We start from the raw sequence: 24,939 nt of genomic DNA on the forward strand, positions 1-24,939 counted from the left end.
CTTACATGTGCAGCAGAGTACAGCAATGGAAGCATGCTGGGCCCATAACCCAGAGGTAGGCAGATTGAAACTATCCTCTGCTATATGCATTTTTTTGTTTGTTAATTAAAGTAATCCAAAACTGGGATTGATATTTGGCTCTTTTATTTTTACTTAAAGTACAACAACTTTTACCATTTTAATTTATTTTAATAGTATATTGACAGTATTGTTTTCTTTCAAAAATCCACTTCATTTTCTTTACCCTATTATTAAAATGGTAATTGACAAAAACAAACTACATTGTCACCAGAAGAGCAATACAAAATGTACAAGTGATATATTAAAATCATATTTCCAGCTTGAATTTCAATGATGCATTGGGGCAACGATTTTGTGAGAAACATCTTCACCCTTAAATAAAGATTTTCTTAATTCCTTACCCGTGTGCTAATTAGATATCACCTTGTTTTCATATTAAACAGACTTCCACATGAGAAAGCAGCAAGGATGCAGTGGCGTTAATGTTTCCTGGTGTCAACTTGTATTATTTCAGTAGACATTGAAATGAGGATGCATCTTGCTGCCTTTCCAATGAAGCAAGTTTAATTTAGTAATAGGTGAAAAACCATCCTTACAAAGGTGTTAATCAGAGACTTGGCTTTGTGGACACTTTTCAGAGAACAAATTTGTTAGCATAAAAATAAAGCCAGAAAATGAAGAGCTGTTTAATCACTCAATTGGATTTTTCTGCCAGCATATTTTTTTTCTCTGCAACCCACTGCTAAATTGTGCTTCCTAGCTGTTTTTATAAAATCACTGAATCAAATCTAACTCTGATTACATCAGAGAAGGCCAGGTACCCTACACCGTAACAGGGGGTTTGAAATTTTGACTTGTCTACTTAAAGATCACCAAAATCTGATAACAAGGGAAATTAGGTCCCTGGGTGGGATTGAACCACCAACCTTATGGTAAATAGCCGTACATACTAACTGATTGCGCCACAGAGACACTTTGCAAAAGTCCTTACTGACAAAGGCTAATAAGCATTCATCTAAAACGTTTCCTAGAAAAACTTTAAAAAGTCAATAATCTGGAGAGTTTTTGTAAGATGTTTCTTCCATCAACCAATGAAGAAACACATTGGTACTTTCCCATGATGAGTGAGTGCTTCAGGATCTCTTGCACTTACATGTGCAGCAGAGTACTGCAATGGAAGCATGCTGGGCCCATAACCCAGAGGTAGGCAGATTGAAACTATCCTCTGCTATATGCATTTTTTTTTGTTAATTAAAGTAATCCAAAACTGGGACTGATATTTTGTCTTTTATTTTTACTTAAAGTACAATAACTTTTACCATTTTAATTTGTTTTAATAGTATATTGACAGTATTGTTTTCTTTCAAAAATCCACTTCATTTTCTTTACCCTATTATTAAAATGGTAATTGACAAAAACAAACTACATTGTCACCAGAAGAGCAATACAAAATGTACAAGTGATATATTAAAATCATCTTTCCAGCTTGAATTTCAATGATGCATTGGGGCAACGATTTTGTGAGAAAACATCTTCACCCTTAAATAAAGATTTTCTTAATTCCTTACCTGTGTGCTAATTAGATATCACCTTGTTTTCACATTAAACAGACTTCCACATGAGAAAGCAGCAAGGATGCAGTGGCGTTAATGTTTCCTGGTGTCAACCTGTATTATTTCAGTAGACATTGAAATGAGGATACATCTTGCTGCCTTTCCAATGAAGCAAGTTTAATTTAGTAATAGGTGAAAAACCATCCCTACAAAGGTGTTAATCAGAGACTTGGCTTTGTGGACACTTTTCAGAGAACAAATTTGTTAGCATAAAAATAAAGCCAGAAAATGAAGAGCTGTTGAATCACGCAATTTGATTTTTTTGCCAGCATATTTCTTTTTCTCTGCAACCCACTGCTAAATTGTGCTTCCTAGCTGTTTTTATAAAATCACTGAATCAAATCTAACTCTGATTACATCAGAGAAGGCCAGGTACCCTACACCATAACAGGGGGTATGAAATTTGACTTGTCTACTTAAAGATCACCAAAATCTGATAACAAGGTCAATTACGTCCCTGGGTGGGATTGAACCACCAACCTTTTGGTTAATAGCCGTACACACTAACTGATTGCGCCACAGAGACACTTTTCAAAAGTACATACTGACAAATGCTAATAAGCATTCATCTAAAACGTTTCCTAGAAAAACTTAAAAAAGTCAATAATCTGGAGCGTTTTTGTAAGATGTTTCTTCTATCAACCAACGAAGAAACACATTGGTACTTTCCCATGATGAATGAGTGATTCAGGATCTCTTGCACTTACATGTGCAGCAGAGTACAGCAATGGAAGCATGCTGGGCCCATAACCCAGAGGTAGGCAGATTGAAACTATCCTCTGCTATATGCATTTTTTTTTTGTTAATTAAAGTAATCCAAAACTGGGATTGATATTTTGGCTCTTTTATTTTTACTTAAAGTACAATAACTTTTACCATTTTAATTTGTTTTAATAGTATATTGACAGTATTGTTTTCTTTCAAAAATCCACTTCATTTTCTTTACCCTATTATTAAAATGGTAATTGACAAAAACAAACTACATTGTCACCAGAAGAGCAATACAAAATGTACAAGTGATATATTAAAATCATCTTTCCAGCTTGAATTTCAATGATGCATTGGGTCAACAAATTTGTGAGAAACATCTTCACCCTTAAATAAAGATTTTCTTAATTCCTTACCTGTGTGCTAATTAGATATCACCTTGTTTTCACATTAAACAGACTTCCACATGAGAAAGCAGCAAGGAAGCAGTGGCGTTAATGTTTCCTGGTATCAACTTGTATTATTTCAGTAGACATTGAAATGAGGATGCATCTTGCTGCCTTTCCAATGAAGCAAGTTTAATTTAGTAATAGGTGAAAAACCATCCTTACAAAGGTGTTAATCAGAGACTTGGCTTTGTGGACACTTTTCAGAGAACAAATTTGTTAGCATAAAAATAAAGCCAGAAAACGAAGAGCTGTTTAATCACTGGATTGGATTTTTCTGCCAGCATATTTTTTTTCTCTGCAACCCACTGCTAAATTGTGCTTCCTAGCTGTTTTTTTATAAAATCACTGAATAAAATCTAACTCTGATTACATCAGAGAAGGCCATGTACCCTACACCATAAGAGGGGGTTTGAAATTTTGACTTGTCTACTTAAATATCACCAAAATCTGATCACAAGTTTAATTACGTCCCTAGGTGGGATTGAACCACCAACCTTTCGTTTAATAGCCAAACACACTAACCGATTGCGCCACAGAGACACTTTGCAAAAAGTGCATACTGACAAAGGCTAATAAGCATACATCTAGAACGTTTCCTAGAAAAACATTAAAAAATCAATAATCTGGAGAGTTTTTGTAAGATGTTTCTTCTATCAACCAACGAAGAAACACATTGGTACTTTCCCATGATGAGTGAGTGCTTCAGGATCTCTTGCACTTACATGTGCAGCAGAGTACAGCAATGGAAGCATGCTGGGCCCATAACCCAGAGGTAGGCAGATTGAAACTATCCTCTGCTATATGCATTTTTTTTGTTAATTAAAGTAATCCAAAACTGGGATTGATATTTTGGCTCTTTTATTTTTACTTAAAGTACAATAACTTTTACCATTTTAATTTGTTTTAATAGTATATTGACAGTATTGTTTTCTTTCAAAAATCCACTTAATTTTCTTTACCCTATTATTAAAATGGTAATTGACAAAAACAAACTACATTGTCACCAGAAGAGCAATACAAAATGTACAAGTGATATATTAAAATCATCTTTCCAGCTTGAATTTCAATGATGCATTGGGTCAACAAATTTGTGAGAAACATCTTCACCCTTAAATAAAGATTTTCTTAATTCCTTACCTGTGTGCTAATTAGATATCACCTTGTTTTCACATTAAACAGACTTCCACATGAGAAAGCAGCAAGGAAGCAGTGGCGTTAATGTTTCCTGGTATCAACTTGTATTATTTCAGTAGACATTGAAATGAGGATGCATCTTGCTGCCTTTCCAATGAAGCAAGTTTAATTTAGTAATAGGTGAAAAACCATCCTTACAAAGGTGTTAATCAGAGACTTGGCTTTGTGGACACTTTTCAGAGAACAAATTTGTTAGCATAAAAATAAAGCCAGAAAACGAAGAGCTGTTTAATCACTGGATTGGATTTTTCTGCCAGCATATTTTTTTTCTCTGCAACCCACTGCTAAATTGTGCTTCCTAGCTGTTTTTTTATAAAATCACTGAATAAAATCTAACTCTGATTACATCAGAGAAGGCCATGTACCCTACACCATAAGAGGGGGTTTGAAATTTTGACTTGTCTACTTAAATATCACCAAAATCTGATCACAAGTTTAATTACGTCCCTAGGTGGGATTGAACCACCAACCTTTCGGTTAATAGCCAAACACACTAACCGATTGCGCCACAGAGACACTTTGCAAAAAGTGCATACTGACAAAGGCTAATAAGCATACATCTAGAACGTTTCCTAGAAAAACATTAAAAAATCAATAATCTGGAGAGTTTTTGTAAGATGTTTCTTCTATCAACCAACGAAGAAACACATTGGTACTTTCCCATGATGAGTGAGTGCTTCAGGATCTCTTGCACTTACATGTGCAGCAGAGTACAGCAATGGAAGCATGCTGGGCCCATAACCCAGAGGTAGGCAGATTGAAACTATCCTCTGCTATATGCATTTTTTTTGTTAATTAAAGTAATCCAAAACTGGGATTGATATTTTGGCTCTTTTATTTTTACTTAAAGTACAATAACTTTTACCATTTTAATTTGTTTTAATAGTATATTGACAGTATTGTTTTCTTTCAAAAATCCACTTAATTTTCTTTACCCTATTATTAAAATGGTAATTGACAAAAACAAACTACATTGTCACCAGAAGAGCAATACAAAATGTACAAGTGATATATTAAAATCATCTTTCCAGCTTGAATTTCAATGATGCATTGGGGAAACGATTTTGTGAGAAACATCTTCACCCTTAAATAAAGATTTCTTAATTCCTTACCTGTGTGATAATTAGATATCACCTTGTTTTCGCATTAAACAGACTTCCACATGAGAAAGCAGCAAGGATGCAGTGGCGTTAATGTTTCCTGGTGTCAACTTGTATTATTTCAGTAGACATTGAAATGAGGATGCATCTTGCTGCCTTTCCAATGAAGCAAGTTTAATTTAGTAATAGGTGAAAAACCATCCTTACAAAGGTGTTAATCAGAGACTTGGCTTTGTGGACACTTTTCAGAGAACAAATTTGTTAGCATAAAAATAAAGCCAGAAAATGAAGAGCTGTTTAATCACTCAATTGAATTTTTCTGCCAGCATATTTTTTTTCTCTGCAAACCACTGCTAAATTGTGCTTCCTAGCTGTTTTTATAAAATCAATGAATCAAATCTAACTCTGATTACATCAGAGAAGGCCAGGTACCCTACACCATAAGAGGGGGTTTGAAATTTTGACTTGTCAATTTAAAGATCACCAAAATCTGATAACAAGATCAATTACATCCCTGGGTGGGATTTAACCACCAACCTTTTAGTTAATAGCCGTACACACTAACTGATTGTGCCACAGAGACACTTTGCGAAAGTGCATACTGACAAAGGCTAATAAGCATTCATCTAAAACGTTTCCTAGAAAAACTTTAAAAAGTCAATAATCTGGAGAGTTTTTGTAAGATGTTTCTTCCATCAACCAACGAAGAAACACATTGGTACTTTCCCATGATGAGTGAGTGCTTCAGGATCTCTTGCACTTACATGTGCAGCAGAGTACAGCAATGGAAGCATGCTGGGCTCATAACCCAGAGGTAGGCAGATTGAAACTATCCTCTGCTGTATGCTTTTTTTTTTAATTAAAGTAATCCAAAACTGGGATTGATATTTTGGCTCTTTTATTTTTACTTAAAGTACAATAACTTTTACCATTTTAATTTGTTTTAATAGTATATTGACAGTATTGTTTTCTTTCAAAAATACACTTAATTTTCTTTACCCTATTATTAAAATGGTAATTGACAAATACAAACTACATTGTCACCAGAAGAGCAATACAAAATGTACAAGTGATATATTAAAATCATCTTTCCAGCTTGAATTTCAATGATGCATTGGGGCAACGATTTTGTGAGAAACATCTTCACCCTTAAATAAAGATTTTCTTAATTCCTTACCTGTGTGCTAATTAGATATCACCTTGTTTTCGCATTAAACAGACTTCCACATGAGAAAGCAGCAAGGATGCAGTGGCGTTAATGTTTCCTGGTGTCAACTTGTATTATTTCAGTAGACATTGAAATGAGGATGCATCTTGCTGCCTTTCCAATGAAGCAAGTTTAATTTAGTAATAGGTGAAAAACCATCCCTACAAAGGTGTTAATCAGAGACTTGGCTTTGTGGACACTTTTCAGAGAACAAATTTGTTAGCATAAAAATAAAGCCAGAAAATGAAGAGCTGTTTAATCACTCAATTGGATTTGTTTTGCCAGCATATTTTTTTTCTCTGCAACCCACTGCTAAATTGTGCTTCCTAGCTGTTTTTTATAAAATCACTGAATCAAATCTAACTCTGATTACATCAAAGAAGGCCAGGTACCCTACACAATAAGAGGGGGTTTGAAATTTTGACTTGTCTACTTAAATATCACCAAAATCTGATCACAAGGTCAATTACGTTCCTGGGTGGGATTGAACCACCAACCTTTTGGTTATTAGCCTTACACACTAACCAATTGCACCACAGAGACACATTGCAAGAAGTACATACTGACAAAGGCTAATAAGCATTCATCAAGAACGTTTCCTAGAAAAACTTTAAAAAGTCAATAATCTGGAGAGTTTTTGTAAGATGTTTCTTCCATCAACCAATGAAGAAACACATTGGTACTTTCCCATGATGAGTGAGTGCTTCAGGATCTCTTGCACTTACATGTGCAGCAGAGTACTGCAATGGAAGCATGCTGGGCCCATAACCCAGAGATAGGCAGATTGAAACTATCCTCTGCTATATGCATTTTTTTTTGTTAATTAAAGTAATCCAAAACTGGGATTGATATTTTGTCTCTTTTATTTTTACTTAAAGTACAATAACTTTTACCATTTTAATTTATTTTAATAGTATATTGACAGTATTGTTTTCTTTCAAAAATCCACTTCATTTTCTTTACCCTATTATTAAAATGGTAATTGACAAAAACAAACTACATTGTCACCAGAAGAGCAATACAAAATGTACAAGTGATATATTAAATTCATCTTTCCAGCATGAATTTCAATGATGCATTGGGTCAACAATTTTGTGAGAAACATCTTCACCCTTAAATAAAGATTTTCTTAATTCCTTACCTGTGTGCTAATTAGATATCACCTTGTTTTCACATTAAACAGACTTCCACATGAGAAAGCAGCAAGGATGCAGTGGCGTTAATGTTTCCTGGTGTCAACTTGTATTATTTCAGTAGACATTGAAATGAGGATGCATCTTGCTGCCTTTCCAATGAAGCAAGTTTAATTTAGTAATAGGTGAAAAACCATCCTTACAAAGGTGTTAATCAGAGACTTGGCTTTGTGGACACTTTTCAGAGAACAAATTTGTTAGCATAAAAATAAAGCCAGAAAATGAAGAGCTGTTTAATCACTCAATTGGATTTTTCTGCCAGCATATTTTTTTTCTCTGCAACCCACTGCTAAATTGTGCTTCCTAGCTGTTTTTATAAAATCACTGAATCAAATCTAACTCTGATTACATCAGAGAAGGCCAGGTACCCTACACAATAAGAGGGGGTTTGAAATTTTGACTTGTCTACTTAAATATCACCAAAATCTGACCACAAGGTCAATTACGTCCCTGGGTGGGATTGAACCACCAACCTTTTGGTTAATAGCCGAACACACTAACCGATTGCGCCACAGAGACACTTTGTGAAAAGTTCATACTGACAAAGGCTAATAAGCATACATCTAGAACGTTTCCTAGAAAAACATTAAAAAATCAATAATCTGGAGAGTTTTTGTAAGATGTTTCTTCCATCAACCAACAAATAAACACATTGGTACTTTCCCATGATGAGTGAGTGCTTCAGGATCTCTTGCACTTACATGTGCAGCAGAGTACTGCAATGGAAGCATGCTGGACCCATAACCCAGAGGTAGGCAGATTGAAACTATTCTTTGCTATATGCATTTTTTTTGTTAATTTAAGTAATCAAAACTGGGATTGATATTTTTGCTCTTTTATTTTTACTTAAAGTACAATAACTTTTACCATTTTAATTTGTTTTAATAGTATATTGACAGTATAGTTTTCTTTCAAAAATCCACTTAATTTTCTTTACCCTATTATTAAAATGGTAATTGACAAAAAAAACTACATTGTCACCAGAAGAGCAATACAAAATGTACAAGTGATATATTAAAATCATCTTTCCAGCTTGAATTTCAATGATGCATTGGGGCAACAATTTTGTGAGAAACATCTTCACCCTTAAATAAAGATTTTCGTAATTCCTTACCTGTGTGCTAATTAGATATCACCTTGTTTTCACATTAAACAGACTTCCACATGAGAAAGCAGCAAGGATGCAGTGGCGTTAATGTTTCCTGGTTTCAACCTGTATTATTTCAGTAGACATTGAAATGAGGATGCATCTTGCTGCCTTTCCAATGAAGCAAGTTTAATTTAGTAATAGGTGAAAAACCATCCCTACAAAGGTGTTAATCAGAGACTTGGCTTTGTGGACATTTTTCAGAGAACAAATTTGTTAGCATAAAAATAAAGCCAGAAAATGAAGAGCTGTTTAATCACGCAATTTGATTTTTTTGCCAGCATATTTCTTTTTCTCTGCAACCCACTGCTAAATTGTGCTTCCTAGATGTTTTTATAAAATCACTGAATCAAATCTAACTCTGATTACATCTGAGAAGGCCAGGTACCCTACACAATAACAGGGGGTATGAAATTTGACTTGTCTACTTAAAGATCACCAAAATCTGATAACAAGGTCAATTACGTCCCTGGGTGGGATTGAACCACCAACCTTTTGGTTAATAGCCGTACACACTAACTGATTGCGCCACAGATACACTTTGCAAAAGTACATACTGACAAATGCTAATAAGCATTCATCTAAAACGTTTCCTAGAAAAACTTAAAAAAGTCAATAATCTGGAGAGTTTTTGTAAGATGTTTCTCCTATCAACCAACGAAGAAACACATTGGTACTTTCCCATGATGAGTGAGTGCTTCAGGATCTCTTGCACTTACATGTGCAGCAGAGTACAGCAATGGAAGCATGCTGGGCCCATAACCCAGAGGTAGGCAGATTGAAACTATCCTCTGCTATATGCATTTTTTTTTGTTAATTAAAGTAATCCAAAACTGGGATTGATATTTTGGCTCTTTTATTTTTACTTAAAGTACAATAACTTTTACCATTTTAATTTGTTTTAATAGTATATTGACAGTATTGTTTTCTTTCAAAAATCCACTTCATTTTCTTTACCCTATTATTAAAATGGTAATTGACAAAAACAAACTACATTGTCACCAGAAGAGCAATACAAAATGTACAAGTGATATATTAAATTCATCTTTCCAGCATGAATTTCAATGATGCATTGGGTCAACAATTTTGTGAGAAACATCTTCACCCTTAAATAAAGATTTTCTTAATTCCTTACCCGTGTGCTAATTAGATATCACCTTGTTTTCACATTAAACAGACTTCCACATGAGAAAGCAGCAAGGATGCAGTGGCGTTAATGTTTCCTGGTGTCAACTTGTATTATTTCAGTAGACATTGAAATGAGGATGCATCTTGCTGCCTTTCCAATGAAGCAAGTTTAATTTAGTAATAGGTGAAAAACCATCCTTACAAAGGTGTTAATCAGAGACTTGGCTTTGTGCACACTTTTCAGAGAACAAATTTGTTAGCATAAAAATAAAGCCAGAAAATGAAGAGCTGTTTAATCACTCAATTGGATTTTTCTGCCAGCATATTTTTTTTCTCTGCAACCCACTGCTAAATTGTGCTTCCTAGCTGTTTTTTATAAAATCACTGAATCAAATCTAACTCTGATTACATCAGAGAAGGCCAGGTACCCTACACAATAAGAGGGGGTTTGAAATTTGACTTGTCTACTTAAATATCACCAAAATCTGACCACAAGGTCAATTACGTCCCTGGGTGGGATTGAACCACCAACCTTTTGGTTAATAGCCGAACACACTAACCGATTGCGCCACAGAGACACTTTGCGAAAAGTACATACTGACAAAGGCTAATAAGCATACATCTAGAACGTTTCCTAGAAAAACATTAAAAAATCAATAATCTGGAGAGTTTTTGTAAGATGTTTCTTCCATCAACCAACAAATAAACACATTGGTACTTTCCCATGATGAGTGAGTGCTTCAGGATCTCTTGCACTTACATGTGCAGCAGAGTACTGCAATGGAAGCATGCTGGACCCATAACCCAGAGGTAGGCAGATTGAAACTATTCTTTGCTATATGCATTTTTTTTTGTTAATTTAAGAAATCAAAACTGGGATTGATATTTTTGCTCTTTTATTTTTACTTAAAGTACAATAACTTTTACCATTTTAATTTGTTTTAATAGTATATTGACAGTATTGTTTTCTTTCAAAAATCCACTTCATTTTCTTTACCCTATTATTAAAATGGTAATTGACAAAAAAAACTACATTGTCACCAGAAGAGCAATACAAAATGTACAAGTGATATATTAAAATCATCTTTCCAGCTTGAATTTCAATGATGCATTGGGGCAACAATTTTGTGAGAAACATCTTCACCCTTAAATAAAGATTTTCGTAATTCCTTACCTGTGTGCTAATTAGATATCACCTTGTTTTCACATTAAACAGACTTCCACATGAGAAAGCAGCAAGGATGCAGTGGCGTTAATGTTTCCTGGTTTCAACCTGTATTATTTCAGTAGACATTGAAATGAGGATGCATCTTGCTGCCTTTCCAATGAAGCAAGTTTAATTTAGTAATAGGTGAAAAACCATCCATACAAAGGTGTTAATCAGAGACTTGGCTTTGTGGACACTTTTCAGAGAACAAATTTGTTAGCATAAAAATAAAGCCAGAAAATGAAGAGCTGTTTAATCACGCAATTTGATTTTTTTGCCAGCATATTTCTTTTTCTCTGCAACCCACTGCTAAATTGTGCTTCCTAGCTGTTTTTATAAAATCAATGAATCAAATCTAACTCTGATTACATCAGAGAAGGCCAGGTACCCTACACCATAAGAGGGGGTTTGAAATTTTGACTTGTCTACTGAAAGATCACCAAAATCTGATAACAAGATCAATTACATCTCTGGGTGGGATTGAACCACCAACCTTTTAGTTAATAGCCGTACACACTAACTGATTGCGCCACAGAGACACTTTGCGAAAGTGCATACTGACAAAGGCTAATAAACATTCATCTAAAACGTTTCCTAGAAAAACTTTAAAAAGTCAATAATCTGGAGAGTTTTTGTAAGATGTTTCTTCCATCAACCAACGAAGAAACACATTGGTACTTTCCCATGATGAGTGAGTGCTTCAGGATCTCTTGCACTTACATGTGCAGCAGAGTACAGCAATGGAAGCATGCTGGGCTCATAACCCAGAGGTAGGCAGATTGAAACTATCCTCTGCTGTATGCTTTTTTTTTTTAATTTAAGTAATCCAAAACTGGGATTGATATTTTGGCTCTTTTATTTTTACTTAAAGTACAATAACTTTTACCATTTTAATTTGTTTTAATAGTATATTGACAGTATTGTTTTCTTTCAAAAATCCACTTAATTTTCTTTACCCTATTATTAAAATGGTAATTGACAAAAACAAACTACATTGTCACCAGAAGAGCAATACAAAATGTACAAGTGATATATTAAAATCATCTTTCCAGCTTGAATTTCAATGATGCATTGGGGCAACGATTTTGTGAGAAACATCTTCACCCTTAAATAAAGATTTTCTTAATTCCTTACCTGTGTGCTAATTAGATATCACCTTGTTTTCGCATTAAACAGACTTCCACATGAGAAAGCAGTAAGGATGCAGTGGCGTTAATGTTTCCTGGTGTCAACCTGTATTATTTCAGTAGACATTGAAATGAGGATGCATCTTGCTGCCTTTCCAATGAAGCAAGTTTAATTTAGTAATAGGTGAAAAACCATCCCTACAAAGGTGTTAATCAGAGACTTGGCTTTGTGGACACTTTTCAGAGAACAAATTTGTTAGCATAAAAATAAACCAGAAAATGAAGAGCTGTTTAATCACTCAATTGGATTTTTTTGCCAGCATATTTTTTTCTCTGCAACCCACTGCTAAATTGTGCTTCCTAGCTGTTTTTTATAAAATCACTGAATCAAATCTAACTCTGATAACATCAGAGAAGGCCAGGTACCCTACACAATAAGAGGGGGTTTGAAATTTTGACTTGTCTACTTAAAGATCACCAAAATCTGAACACAAGGTCAATTACGTCCCTGGGTGGGATTGAACCACCAACCTTTTGGTTAATAGCCTTACACACTAACCAATTGCGCCACAGAGACACTTTGCAAAAGTACATACTGACAAAATCTAATAAGCATTCATCTAGAACGTTTCCTAGAAAAACTTTAAAAAGTCAATAATCTGGAGAGTTTTTGTAAGATGTTTCTTCCATCAACCAATGAAGAAACACATTGGTACTTTCCCATGATGAGTGAGTGCTTCAGGATCTTTTGCACTTACATGTGCAGCAGAGTACTGCAATGGAAGCATGCTGGGCCCATAACCCAGAGGTAGGCAGATTGAAACTATCCTTTGCTTAATGCATTTTTTTTGTTAATTAAAGTAATCCAAAACTGGGATTGATATTTTGGCTCTTTTATTTTTACTTAAAGTACAATAACTTTTACCATTTTAATTTGTTTTGATAGTATATTGACAGTATTGTTTTCTTTCAAAAATCCACTTAATTTTCTTTACCCTATTATTAAAATGGTAATTGACAAAAACAAACTACATTGTCACCAGAAGAGCAATACAAAATGTACAAGTGATATATTAAAATCATCTTTCCAGCTTGAATTTCAATGATGCATTAGGGCAACGATTTTGTGAGAAACATCTTCACCCTTAAATAAAGATTTTCTTAATTCCTTACCTGTGTGATAATTAGATATCACCTTGTTTTCGCATTAAACAGACTTCCACATGAGAAAGCAGCAAGGATGCAGTGGCGTTAATGTTTCCTGGTGTCAACTTGTATTATTTCAGTAGACATTGAAATGAGGATGCATCTTGCTGCCTTTCCAATGAAGCAAGTTTAATTTAGTAATAGGTGAAAAACCATCCTTACAAAGGTGTTAATCAGAGACTTGGCTTTGTGGACACTTTTCAGAGAACAAATTTGTTAGCATAAAAATAAAGCCAGAAAATGAAGAGCTGTTTAATCACTCAATTGGATTTTTCTGCCAGCATATTTTTTTTCTCTGCAAACCACTGCTAAATTGTGCTTCCTAGCTGTTTTTATAAAATCAATGAATCAAATCTAACTCTGATTACATCAGAGAAGGCCAGGTACCCTACACAATAAGATGGGGTTTGAAATTTTGACTTGTCTACTTAAATATCACCAAAATCTGATCACAAGGTCAATTACGTCCCTGGGTGGGATTGAACCACCAACCTTTTGGTTAATAGCCTTACACACTAACCAATTGCGCCACAGAGACACTTTGCAAAAGTACATACTGACAAAGGCTAATAAGCATTCATCTAGAACGTTTCCTAGAAAAACTTTAAAAAGTCAATAATCTGGAGAGTTTTTGTAAGATGTTTCTTCCATCAACCAATGAAGAAACACATTGGTACTTTCCCATGATGAGTGAGTGCTTCAGGATCTCTTGCACTTACATGTGCAGCAGAGTACTGCAATGGAAGCATGCTGGGCCCATAACCCAGAGGTAGGCAGATTGAAACTATCCTTTGCTATATGCATTTTTTTTGTTAATTAAAGTAATCCAAAACTGGGATTGATATTTTGGCTCTTTTATTTTTACTTAAAGTACAATAACTTTTACCATTTTAATTTGTTTTGATAGTATATTGACAGTATTGTTTTCTTTCAAAAATCCACTTAATTTTCTTTACCCTATTATTAAAATGGTAATTGACAAAAACAAACTACATTGTCACCAGAAGAGCAATACAAAATGTACAAGTGATATATTAAAATCATCTTTCCAGCTTGAATTTCAATGATGCATTGGGGCAACGATTTTGTGAGAAACATCTTCACCCTTAAATAAAGATTTTCTTAATTCCTTACCTGTGTGCTAATTAGATATCACCTTGTTTTCACATTAAACAGACTTCCACATGAGAAAGCAGCAAGGATGCAGTGGCGTTAATGTTTCCTGGTGTCAACCTGTATTATTTCAGTAGACATTGAAATGAGGATGCATCTTGCTGCCTTTCCAATGAAGCAAGTTTAATTTAGTAATAGGTGAAAAACCATCCCTACAAAGGTGTTAATCAGAGACTTGGCTTTGTGGACACTTTTCAGAGAACAAATTTGTTAGCATAAAAATAAAGCCAGAAAATGAAGAGCTGTTTAATCACTCAATTGTATTTTTTTGCCAGCATATTTTTTTTATCTGCAACCCACTGCTAAATTGTGCTTCCTAGCTGTTTTTTTATAAAATCACTGAATCAAATCTAACTCTGATTACATCAGAGAAGGCCAGGTACCCTACACAATAAGAGGGGGTTTGAAATTTTGACTTGTCTACTTAAATATCACCAAAATCTGATCACAAGGTCAATTACATTCCTGGGTGGGATTGAACCACCAACCTTTTGTTAATAGCCTTACACACTAACCAATTGCGCCACAGAGACACTTTACAAAAGTACATACTGACAAAGGCTAATAAGCATTCATCTAGAACGTTTCCTAGAAAAACTTTAAAAAGTCAATAATCTGGAGAGTTTTTGTAAGATGTTTCTTCCATCAACCAACGAAGAAACACATTGGTACTTTCCCATGATGAGTGAGTGCTTCAGGATCTTTTGCACTTACATGTGCAGCAGAGTACTGCAATGGAAGCATGCTGGGCTCATAACCCAGAGGTAGGCAGATTGAAATTATCCTTTGCTATATGCATTTTTTTTTGTTAATTAAAGTAATCCAAAACTGGGATTGATATTTTTGCTCTTTTATTTTTACTTAAAGTACAATAACTTTTACCATTTTAATTTGTTTTAATAGTATATTGACAGTATTGTTTTCTTTCAAAAATCCACTTAATTTTCTTTACCCTATTATTAAAATGGTAATTGACAAAAACAAACTACATTGTCACCAGAAGAGCAATACAAAATGTACAAGTGATATATTAAAATCATCTTTCCAGCTTGAATTTCAATGATGCATTGGGGCAACGATTTTGTGAGAAACATCTTCACCCTTAAATAAAGATTTTCTTAATTCCTTACCTGTGTGCTAATTAGATATCACCTTGTTTTCACATTAAACAGACTTCCACATGAGAAAGCAGCAAGCATGCAGTGGCGTTAATGTTTCCTGGTGTCAACCTGTATTATTTCAGTAGACATTGAAATGAGGATGCATCTTGCTGCCTTTCCAATGAAGCAAGTTTAATTTAGTAATAGGTGAAAAACCATCCTTACAAAGGTGTTAATCAGAGACTTGGCTTTGTGGACACTTTTCAGAGAACAAATTTGTTAGCATAAAAATAAAGCCAGAAAATGAAGATCTGTTTAATCACTCAATTGGATTTTTCTGCCAGCATATTTTTTTTCTCTGCAAACCACTGCTAAATTGTGCTTCCTAGCTGTTTTTATAAAATCAATGAATCAAATCTAACTCTGATTACATCAGAGAAGGCCAGGTACCCTACACAATAAGATGGGGTTTGAAATTTTGACTTGTCTACTTAAATATCACCAAAATCTGATCACAAGGTCAATTACGTCCCTGGGTGGGATTGAACCACCAACCTTTTGGTTAATAGCCTTACACACTAACCAATTGCGCCACAGAGACACTTTGCAAAAGTACATACTGACAAAGGCTAATAAGCATTCATCTAGAACGTTTCCTAGAAAAACTTTAAAAAGTCAATAATCTGGAGAGTTTTTGTAAGATGTTTCTTCCATCAACCAATGAAGAAACACATTGGTACTTTCCCATGATGAGTGAGTGCTTCAGGATCTCTTGCACTTACATGTGCAGCAGAGTACTGCAATAGAAGCATGCTGGGCCCATAACCCAGAGGTAGGCAGATTGAAACTATCCTTTGCTATATGCATTTTTTTTGTTAATTAAAGTAATCCAAAACTGGGATTGATATTTTGGCTCTTTTATTTTTACTTAAAGTACAATAACTTTTACCATTTTAATTTGTTTTGATAGTATATTGACAGTATTGTTTTCTTTCAAAAATCCACTTAATTTTCTTTACCCTATTATTAAAATGGTAATTGACAAAAACAAACTACATTGTCACCAGAAGAGCAATACAAAATGTACAAGTGATATATTAAAATCATCTTTCCAGCTTGAATTTCAATGATGCATTGGGGCAACGATTTTGTGAGAAACATCTTCACCCTTAAATAAAGATTTTCTTAATTCCTTACCTGTGTGCTAATTAGATATCACCTTGTTTTCACATTAAACAGACTTCCACATGAGAAAGCAGCAAGGATGCAGTGGCGTTAATGTTTCCTGGTGTCAACCTGTATTATATCAGTAGACATTGAAATGAGGATGCATCTTGCTGCCTTTCCAATGAAGCAAGTTTAATTTAGTAATAGGTGAAAAACCATCCCTACAAAGGTGTTAATCAGAGACTTGGCTTTGTGGACACTTTTCAGAGAACAAATTTGTTAGCATAAAAATAAAGCCAGAAAATGAAGAGCTGTTTAATCACTCAATTGTATTTTTTTGCCAGCATATTTTTTTTATCTGCAACCCACTGCTAAATTGTGCTTCCTAGCTGTTTTTTATAAAATCACTGAATCAAATCTAACTCTGATTACATCAGAGAAGGCCAGGTACCCTACACAATAAGAGGGGGTTTGAAATTTTGACTTGTCTACTTAAATATCACCAAAATCTGATCACAAGGTCAATTACATTCCTGGGTGGGATTGAACCACCAACCTTTTGTTAATAGCCTTACACACTAACCAATTGCGCCACAGAGACACTTTGCAAAAGTACATACTGACAAAGGCTAATAAGCATTCATCTAGAACGTTTCCTAGAAAAACTTTAAAAAGTCAATAATCTGGAGAGTTTTTTAAGATGTTTCTTCCATCAACCAACGAAGAAACACATTGGTACTTTCCCATGATGAGTGAGTGCTTCAGGATCTCTTGCACTTACATGTGCAGCAGAGTACTGCAATGGAAGCATGCTGGGCTCATAACCCAGAGGTAGGCAGATTGAAATTATCCTTTGCTATATGCATTTTTTTTTGTTAATTAAAGTAATCCAAAACTGGGATTGATATTTTTGCTCTTTTATTTTTACTTAAAGTACAATAACTTTTACCATTTTAATTTGTTTTAATAGTATATTGACAGTATTGTTTTCTTTCAAAAATCCACTTAATTTTCTTTACCCTATTATTAAAATGGTAATTGACAAAAACAAACTACATTGTCACCAGAAGAGCAATACAAAATGTACAAGTGATATATTAAAATCATCTTTCCAGCTTGAATTTCAATGATGCATTGGGGCAACGATTTTGTGAGAAACATCTTCACCCTTAAATAAAGATTTTCTTAATTCCTTACCTGTGTGCTAATTAGATATCACCTTGTTTTCACATTAAACAGACTTCCACATGAGAAAGCAGCAAGGATGCAGTGGCGTTAATGTTTCCTGGTGTCAACCTGTATTATTTCAGTAGACATTGAAATGAGGATGCATCTTGCTGCCTTTCCAATGAAGCAAGTTTAATTTAGTAATAGGTGAAAAACCATCCCTACAAAGGTGTTAATCAGAGACTTGGCTTTGTGGACACTTTTCAGAGAACAAATTTGTTAGCATAAAAATAAACCAGAAAATGAAGAGCTGTTTAATCACTCAATTGGATTTTTTTGCCAGCATATTTTTTTTCTCTGCAACCCACTGCTAAATTGTGCTTCCTAGCTGTTTTTTATAAAACCACTGAATCAAATCTAACTCTGATAACATCAGAGAAGGCCAGGTACCCTACACAATAAGATGGGGTTTGAAATTTTGACTTGTCTACTTAAATATCACCAAAATCTGATCACAAGGTCAATTACGTCCCTGGGTGGGATTGAACCACCAACCTTTTTGTTAATAGCCTTACACACTAACCAATTGCGCCACAGAGACACTTTGCAAAAGTCCATACTGACAAAGGCTAATAAGCATTCATCTAGAACGTTTCCTAGAAAAACTTTAAAAAGTCAATAATCTGGAGAGTTTTTGTAAGATGTTTCTTCCATCAACCAATGAAGAAACACATTGGTACTTTCCCATGATGAGTGAGTGCTTCAGGATCTCTTGCACTTACATGTGCAGCAGAGTACTGCAATGGAAGCATGCTGGGCCCATAACCCAGAGGTAGGCTGATTGAAACTATCCTTTGCTATATGCATTTTTTTTTGTTAATTAAAGTAATCCAAAACTGGGATTGATATTTTTGCTCTTTTATTTTTACTTAAAGTACAATAACTTTTACCATTTTAATTTGTTTTAATAGTATATTGACAGTATTGTTTTCTTTCAAAAATCCACTTAATTTTCTTTACCCTATTATTAAAATGGTAATTGACAAAAACAAACTACATTGTCACCAGAAGAGCAATACAAAATGTACAAGTGATATATTAAAATCATCTTTCCAGCTTGAATTTCAATGATGCATTGGGGCAACGATTTTGTGAGAAACATCTTCACCCTTAAATAAAGATTTTCTTAATTCCTTACCTGTGTGCTAATTAGATATCACATTGTTTTCACATTAAACAGACTTCCACATGAGAAAGCAGCAAGGATGCAGTGGCGTTAATGTTTCCTGGTGTCAACCTGTATTATTTCAGTAGACATTGAAATGAGGATGCATCTTGCTGCCTTTCCAATGAAGCAAGTTTAATTTAGTAATAGGTGAAAAACCATCCCTACAAAGGTGTTAATCAGAGACATGGCTTTGTGGACACTTTTCAGAGAACAAATTTGTTAGCATAAAAATAAAGCCAGAAAATGAAGAGCTGTTTAATCACTCAATTGGATTTTTCTGCCAGCATATTTTTTTTATCTGCAACCCACTGCTAAATTGTGCTTCCTAGCTGTTTTTTATAAAATCACTGAATCAAATCTAACTCTGATAACATCAGAGAAGGCCAGGTACCCTACACAATAAGAGGGGGTTTGAAATTTTGACTTGTCTACTTAAATATCACCAAAATCTGATCACAAGGTCAATTACATTCCTGGGTGAGATTGAACCACCAACCTTTTGATTAATAGCCTTACACACTAACTAATTGCGCCACAGAGACACTTTGCAAAAGTACATACTGACAAAGGCTAATAAGCATTCATCTAGAACGTTTCCTAGAAAAACTTTAAAAAGTCAATAATCTGGAGAGTTTTTGTAAGATGTTTCTTCCATCAACCAACGAAGAAACACATTGGTACTTTCCCATGATGAGTGAGTGCTTCAGGATCTCTTGCACTTACATGTGCAGCAGAGTACTGCAATGGAAGCATGCTGGGCCCATAACCCAGAGGTAGGCAGATTGAAACTATCCTTTGCTATATGCATTTTTTTTTGTTAATTAAAGTAATCCAAAACTGGGATTGATATTTTTGCTCTTTTATTTTTACTTAAAGTACAATAACTTTTACCATTTTAATTTGTTTTAATAGTATATTGACAGTATTGTTTTCTTTCAAAAATCCACTTAATTTTCTTTACCCTATTATTAAAATGGTAATTGACAAAAACAAACTACATTGTCACCAGAAGAGCAATACAAAATGTACAAGTGATATATTAAAATCATCTTTCCAGCTTGAATTTCAATGATGCATTGGGGCAACGATTTTGTGAGAAACATCTTCACCCTTAAATAAAGATTTTCTTAATTCCTTACCTGTGTGCTAATTAGATATCACCTTGTTTTCACATTAAACAGACTTCCACATGAGAAAGCAGCAAGGATGCAGTGGCGTTAATGTTTCCTGGTGTCAACTTGTATTATTTCAGTAGACATTGAAATGAGGATGCATCTTGCTGCCTTTCCAATGAAGCAAGTTTAATTTAGTAATACGTGAAAAACCATCCCTACAAAGGTGTTAATCAGAGACTTGGCTTTGTGGACACTTTTCAGAGAACAAATTTGTTAGCATAAAAATAAAGCCAGAAATGAAGAGCTGTTTAATCACTCAATTGGATTTTTTTGCCAGCATATTTCTTTTTCTCTGCAACCCACTGCTAAATTGTGCTTCCTAGCTGTTTTTATAAAATCACTGAATCAAATCTAACTCTGATTACATCAGAGAAGGCTAGGTACCCTACACAATAAGAGGGGGTTTGAAATTTTGACTTGTCTACTTAAATATTACCAAAATCTGATCACAAGGTCAATTACGTCCCTGGGTAGGATTTAACCACCAACCTTTTGGTTAATAGCCGTACACACTAACCAATTGCGCCACAGAGACACTTTGCAAAAAGTACATACTGACAAAGGCTAATAAGCATTCATCTAGAACGTTTCCTAGAAAAACTTTAAAAAGTCAATAATCTGGAGAGTTTTTGTAAGATGTTTCTTCCATCAACCAACAAAGAAACACATTGGTACTTTCCCATGATGAGTGAGTGCTTCAGGATCTCTTGCACTTACATGTGCAGCAGAGTACTGCAATGGAAGCATGCTGGGCCCATAACCCAGAGGTAGGCAGATTGAAACTATCCTTTGCTATATGCATTTTTTTTGTTAATTAAAGTAATCCAAAACTGGGATGGATATTTTTGCTCTTTTATTTTTACTTAAAGTACAATAACTTTTACCATTTTAATTTGTTTTAATAGTATATTGACAGTATTGTTTTCTTTCAAAAATCCACTTAATTTTCTTTACCCTATTATTAAAATGGTAATTGACAAAAACAAACTACATTGTCACCAGAAGAGCAATACAAAATGTACAAGTGATATATTAAAATCATCTTTCCAGGTTGAATTTCAATGATGCATTGGGGCAACGATTTTGTGAGAAACATCTTCACCCTTAAATAAAGATTTTCTTAATTGCTTACCTGTGTGCTAATTAGATATCACCTTGTTTTCACATTAAACAGACTTCCACATGAGAAAGCAGCAAGGATGCAGTGCCGTTAATGTTTCCTGGTGTCAACCTGTATTATTTCAGTAGACATTGAAATGAGGATGCATCTTGCTGCCTTTCCAATGAAGCAAGTTTAATTTAGTAATAGGTGAAAAACCATCCTTACAAAGGTGTTAATCAGAGACTTGGCTTTGTGGACACTTTTCAGAGAACAAATTTGTTAGCATAAAAATAAAGCCAGAAAATGAAGAGCTGTTTATTCACTCAATTGGATTTTTCTGCCAGCATATTTTTTTTTCTCTGCAACCTACTGCTAAATTGTGCTTCCTAGCTGTTTTTATAAAATCACTGAATCAAATCTAACTCTGATTACATCAGGGAAGGCCAGGTACCCACACCATAACAGGGGGTTTGAAATTTTGACTTGTCTACTTTAAGATCACCAAAATCTGATCACAAGGTAAATTACGTCCCTGGGTGGGATTGAACCACCAACCTTTTAGATAATAACCGAACACGCTAACTGATTGCGCCACAGAGACACTTTGCAAACTTACATTCTGACAAACGCTAATAAGCATTCATCTAGAACGTTTCCTAGAAAAACTTTAAAAAGTCAATAATCTGGAGAGTTTTTGTAAGATGTTTCTTCCATCAATCAACGAAGAACATTCATGCTGATTTCTTGCAGCAGCTGGGCACTGTAACAGCTCCAGAGCTGCTCTGTAAGGCAACTAAAAGGGTGTGGGCCCTGCAGCACTACCTGTAGTTCGCATTGTGCGTTGGAAGGCACAAAGTAAGCAGACGGGAGAAGTCAGGATAGTGCGCAAGGGCATAGAAGGGAGCGGCTCAAGAAAAGAGAAGTGGAAACTGACAGCAAACTAGGCTGGAGAGAGACCTGAGACAAAGAGATCTGAATTATACGAGAGCCGACCAGGGGAAACACAAATTATGCAGTCGAGTTTCCCACATTTGGGGAAATAGCTGGAGCAGCACACACAGAGTGCAATGGGTGAGCCTTGCCCTGGGAGAAGCACCTTCATGATCATAGTATCTCACCTGGCAGGTAAGTAGGAGTTGGGCAAGAGCTGAGGAGGGTCGCTGCTCGGGCACCCCCCTGTCAAGTGAAGGAGATCCAACTGAGGCAGCACAAGAGAACTCTCGAAAGAAGAACAAGGCTAGAGGAAGATCTGAGACACAGAAATCTGGCTTTTACCAGAGCTGACCAGAGGAAAGCACAAACACAGTCCCCCACTACCACAAATAATGCAGTCGAGTTTCCCACATTTGGGGAAATCACAGGGGTCAGCATACCCAGAATGCAATGAATGAACCTCACCCTGGGAGAACAATCTTCATGACCATGGTATCTCCTATGCAAAATAAGTATGATTTGGGATAGGGCTGGGGAGGGCCGCTGCTCAGGCACATCTCTGTCAAGTAAAGGAGATTCAACTGAGGCAGCACAAGGGAACTCTCATCTGGGGACAACAACTGCAGGGAGAACACATATTTTCAGATGAACATGGGAGGGCAGAAGGCTGCCTAATACTGAAGCACCCCCAAACAACAAACCAAATGCAACAACTAGTGCAAGCATTCCTGGGGGAAGGCCTGCAGCAGATGGATTTGCATATGGTGATGTCATCCAAGCAGTGGGTCAAAGTTGGCTTCAACCCTCGTCTGCATATGAAAAGAAAAAAGGGATGTGCAGGGCATGGCGGCCTTTTGCGGCGCTTGCATGACCCCTAATTCGCATTAAACACCTCCACCCTCCTTAGGTGTGGGGCTCATGTTGGCTATGCCCCAGCACCTGAAGCATTCAAGCTGATTTCTTGCAGCAGCTGGGCACTGTAACAGCTCCAGAGCTGCTCTGTAAGGCAAGTAAAAGGGTGTGGGCCCTGCAGCACTACCTGTAGTTCGCATTGTGCGTTGGAAGGCACAAAGTAAGCAGACGGGAGAAGTCAGGATAGTGCGCAAGGGCATAGAAGGGAGCGGCTCAAGAAAAGAGAAGTGGAAACAGACAGCAAACTAGGCTGGAGAGAGACCTGAGACAAAGAGATCTGAATTATACGAGAGCCGACCAGAGGAAACACAAATTATGCAGTCAAGTGTCCCACATTTGGGGAAATCGCAGGAGCAGCACACCCAGAGTGCAATGGGTGAGCCTTGCCCTGGGAGAAGCACCTTCCTGATCATAGTATCTCACCTGGCAGGTAAGTAGGAGTTGGGCTAGAGCTGGGGAGGGTCGCTGCTCGGGCACCCCCCTGTCAAGTGAAGGAGATCCAACTGAGGCAGCACAAGGGAACTCTCGAAAGAAGAACAAGGCTAGAGGAAGATCTGAGACAAAGAAATCTGACTTTTACCAGAGCTGACCAGAGGAAAGCACAAACACAGTCCCCCTCTACCACAAATAATGCAGTCGAGTTTCCCACATTTGGGGAAATCACAGGGGTCATCATACCCAGAATGCAATGAATGAACCTCACCCTGGGAGAACAATCTTCATGACCATGATATCTCCTATGCAAAATAAGTATGATTTGGGATAGGGCTGGGGAGGGCCGCTGCTCAGGCACATCTCTGTCAAGTAAAGGCGATTCAACTGAGGCAGCACAAGGGAACTCTCATCTGGGGACAACAACTGCAGGGAGAACACATATTTTCAGATGAACATGGGAGGGCAGAAGGCTGCCTAATACTGAAGCACCCCCAAACAACAAACCAAATGCAACAACTAGTGCAAGCATTCCTGGGGGAAGGCCTGCAGCAGATGGATTTGCATATGGTGATGTCATCCAAGCAGTGGGTCAAAGTTGGCTTCAACCCTCGTCTGCATATGAAAAGAAAAAAGGGATGTGCAGGGCATGGCGGCCTTTTGCGGCGCTTGCATGACCCCTAATTCGCATTAAACACCTCCACCCTCCTTAGGTGTGGGGCTCATGTTGGCTATGCCCCAGCACCTGAAGCATTCAAGCTGATTTCTTGCAGCAGCTGGGCACTGTAACAGCTCCAGAGCTGCTCTGTAAGGCAACTAAAAGGGTGTGGGCCCTGCAGCACTACCTGTAGTTCGCATTGTGCGTTGGAAGGCACAAAGTAAGCAGACAGGAGAAGTCAGGATAGTGCGCAAGGGCATAGAAGGGAGCGGCTCAAGAAAAGAGAAGTGGAAACAGACAGCAAACTAGGCTGGAGAGAGACCTGAGACAAAGAGATCTGAATTATACGAGAGCCGACCAGAGGAAACACAAATTATGCAGTCAAGTGTCCCACATTTGGGGAAATCGCAGGAGCAGCACACCCAGAGTGCAATGGGTGAGCCTTGCCCTGGGAGAAGCACCTTCCTGATCATAGTATCTCACCTGGCAGGTAAGTAGGAGTTGGGCTAGAGCTGGGGAGGGTCGCTGCTCGGGCACCCCCCTGTCAAGTGAAGGAGATCCAACTGAGGCAGCACAAGGGAACTCTCGAAAG

General features: G+C 36.3%; 5 non-coding genes across 5 annotated transcripts; all 5 read right to left on the reverse strand.

The window, feature by feature from the left end:
• Positions 1-22,382: 22,382 nt before the first annotated feature.
• Positions 22,383-22,545, reverse strand: LOC135030499 (U1 spliceosomal RNA). Its single transcript, XR_010226493.1, has one exon. It is a non-coding gene; the product is annotated as a U1 spliceosomal RNA (small nuclear RNA).
• Positions 22,546-22,697: 152 nt separating this feature from the next.
• LOC135030506 (U1 spliceosomal RNA) lies at positions 22,698-22,861 on the reverse strand. The gene has a single exon (XR_010226498.1). It is a non-coding gene; the product is annotated as a U1 spliceosomal RNA (small nuclear RNA).
• Positions 22,862-23,532: 671 nt separating this feature from the next.
• On the reverse strand, positions 23,533-23,695 carry LOC135030473 (U1 spliceosomal RNA). Its single transcript, XR_010226470.1, has one exon. It is a non-coding gene; the product is annotated as a U1 spliceosomal RNA (small nuclear RNA).
• Positions 23,696-23,847: 152 nt separating this feature from the next.
• LOC135030533 (U1 spliceosomal RNA) lies at positions 23,848-24,011 on the reverse strand. The gene has a single exon (XR_010226524.1). It is a non-coding gene; the product is annotated as a U1 spliceosomal RNA (small nuclear RNA).
• Positions 24,012-24,682: 671 nt separating this feature from the next.
• Positions 24,683-24,845, reverse strand: LOC135030474 (U1 spliceosomal RNA). Its single transcript, XR_010226471.1, has one exon. It is a non-coding gene; the product is annotated as a U1 spliceosomal RNA (small nuclear RNA).
• Positions 24,846-24,939: the final 94 nt, after the last annotated feature.

Source organism: Pseudophryne corroboree, unplaced genomic scaffold (genome assembly GCF_028390025.1).
Source record: "Pseudophryne corroboree isolate aPseCor3 unplaced genomic scaffold, aPseCor3.hap2 scaffold_499, whole genome shotgun sequence".
Classification (NCBI taxonomy): Eukaryota; Metazoa; Chordata; class Amphibia; order Anura; family Myobatrachidae; genus Pseudophryne; species Pseudophryne corroboree.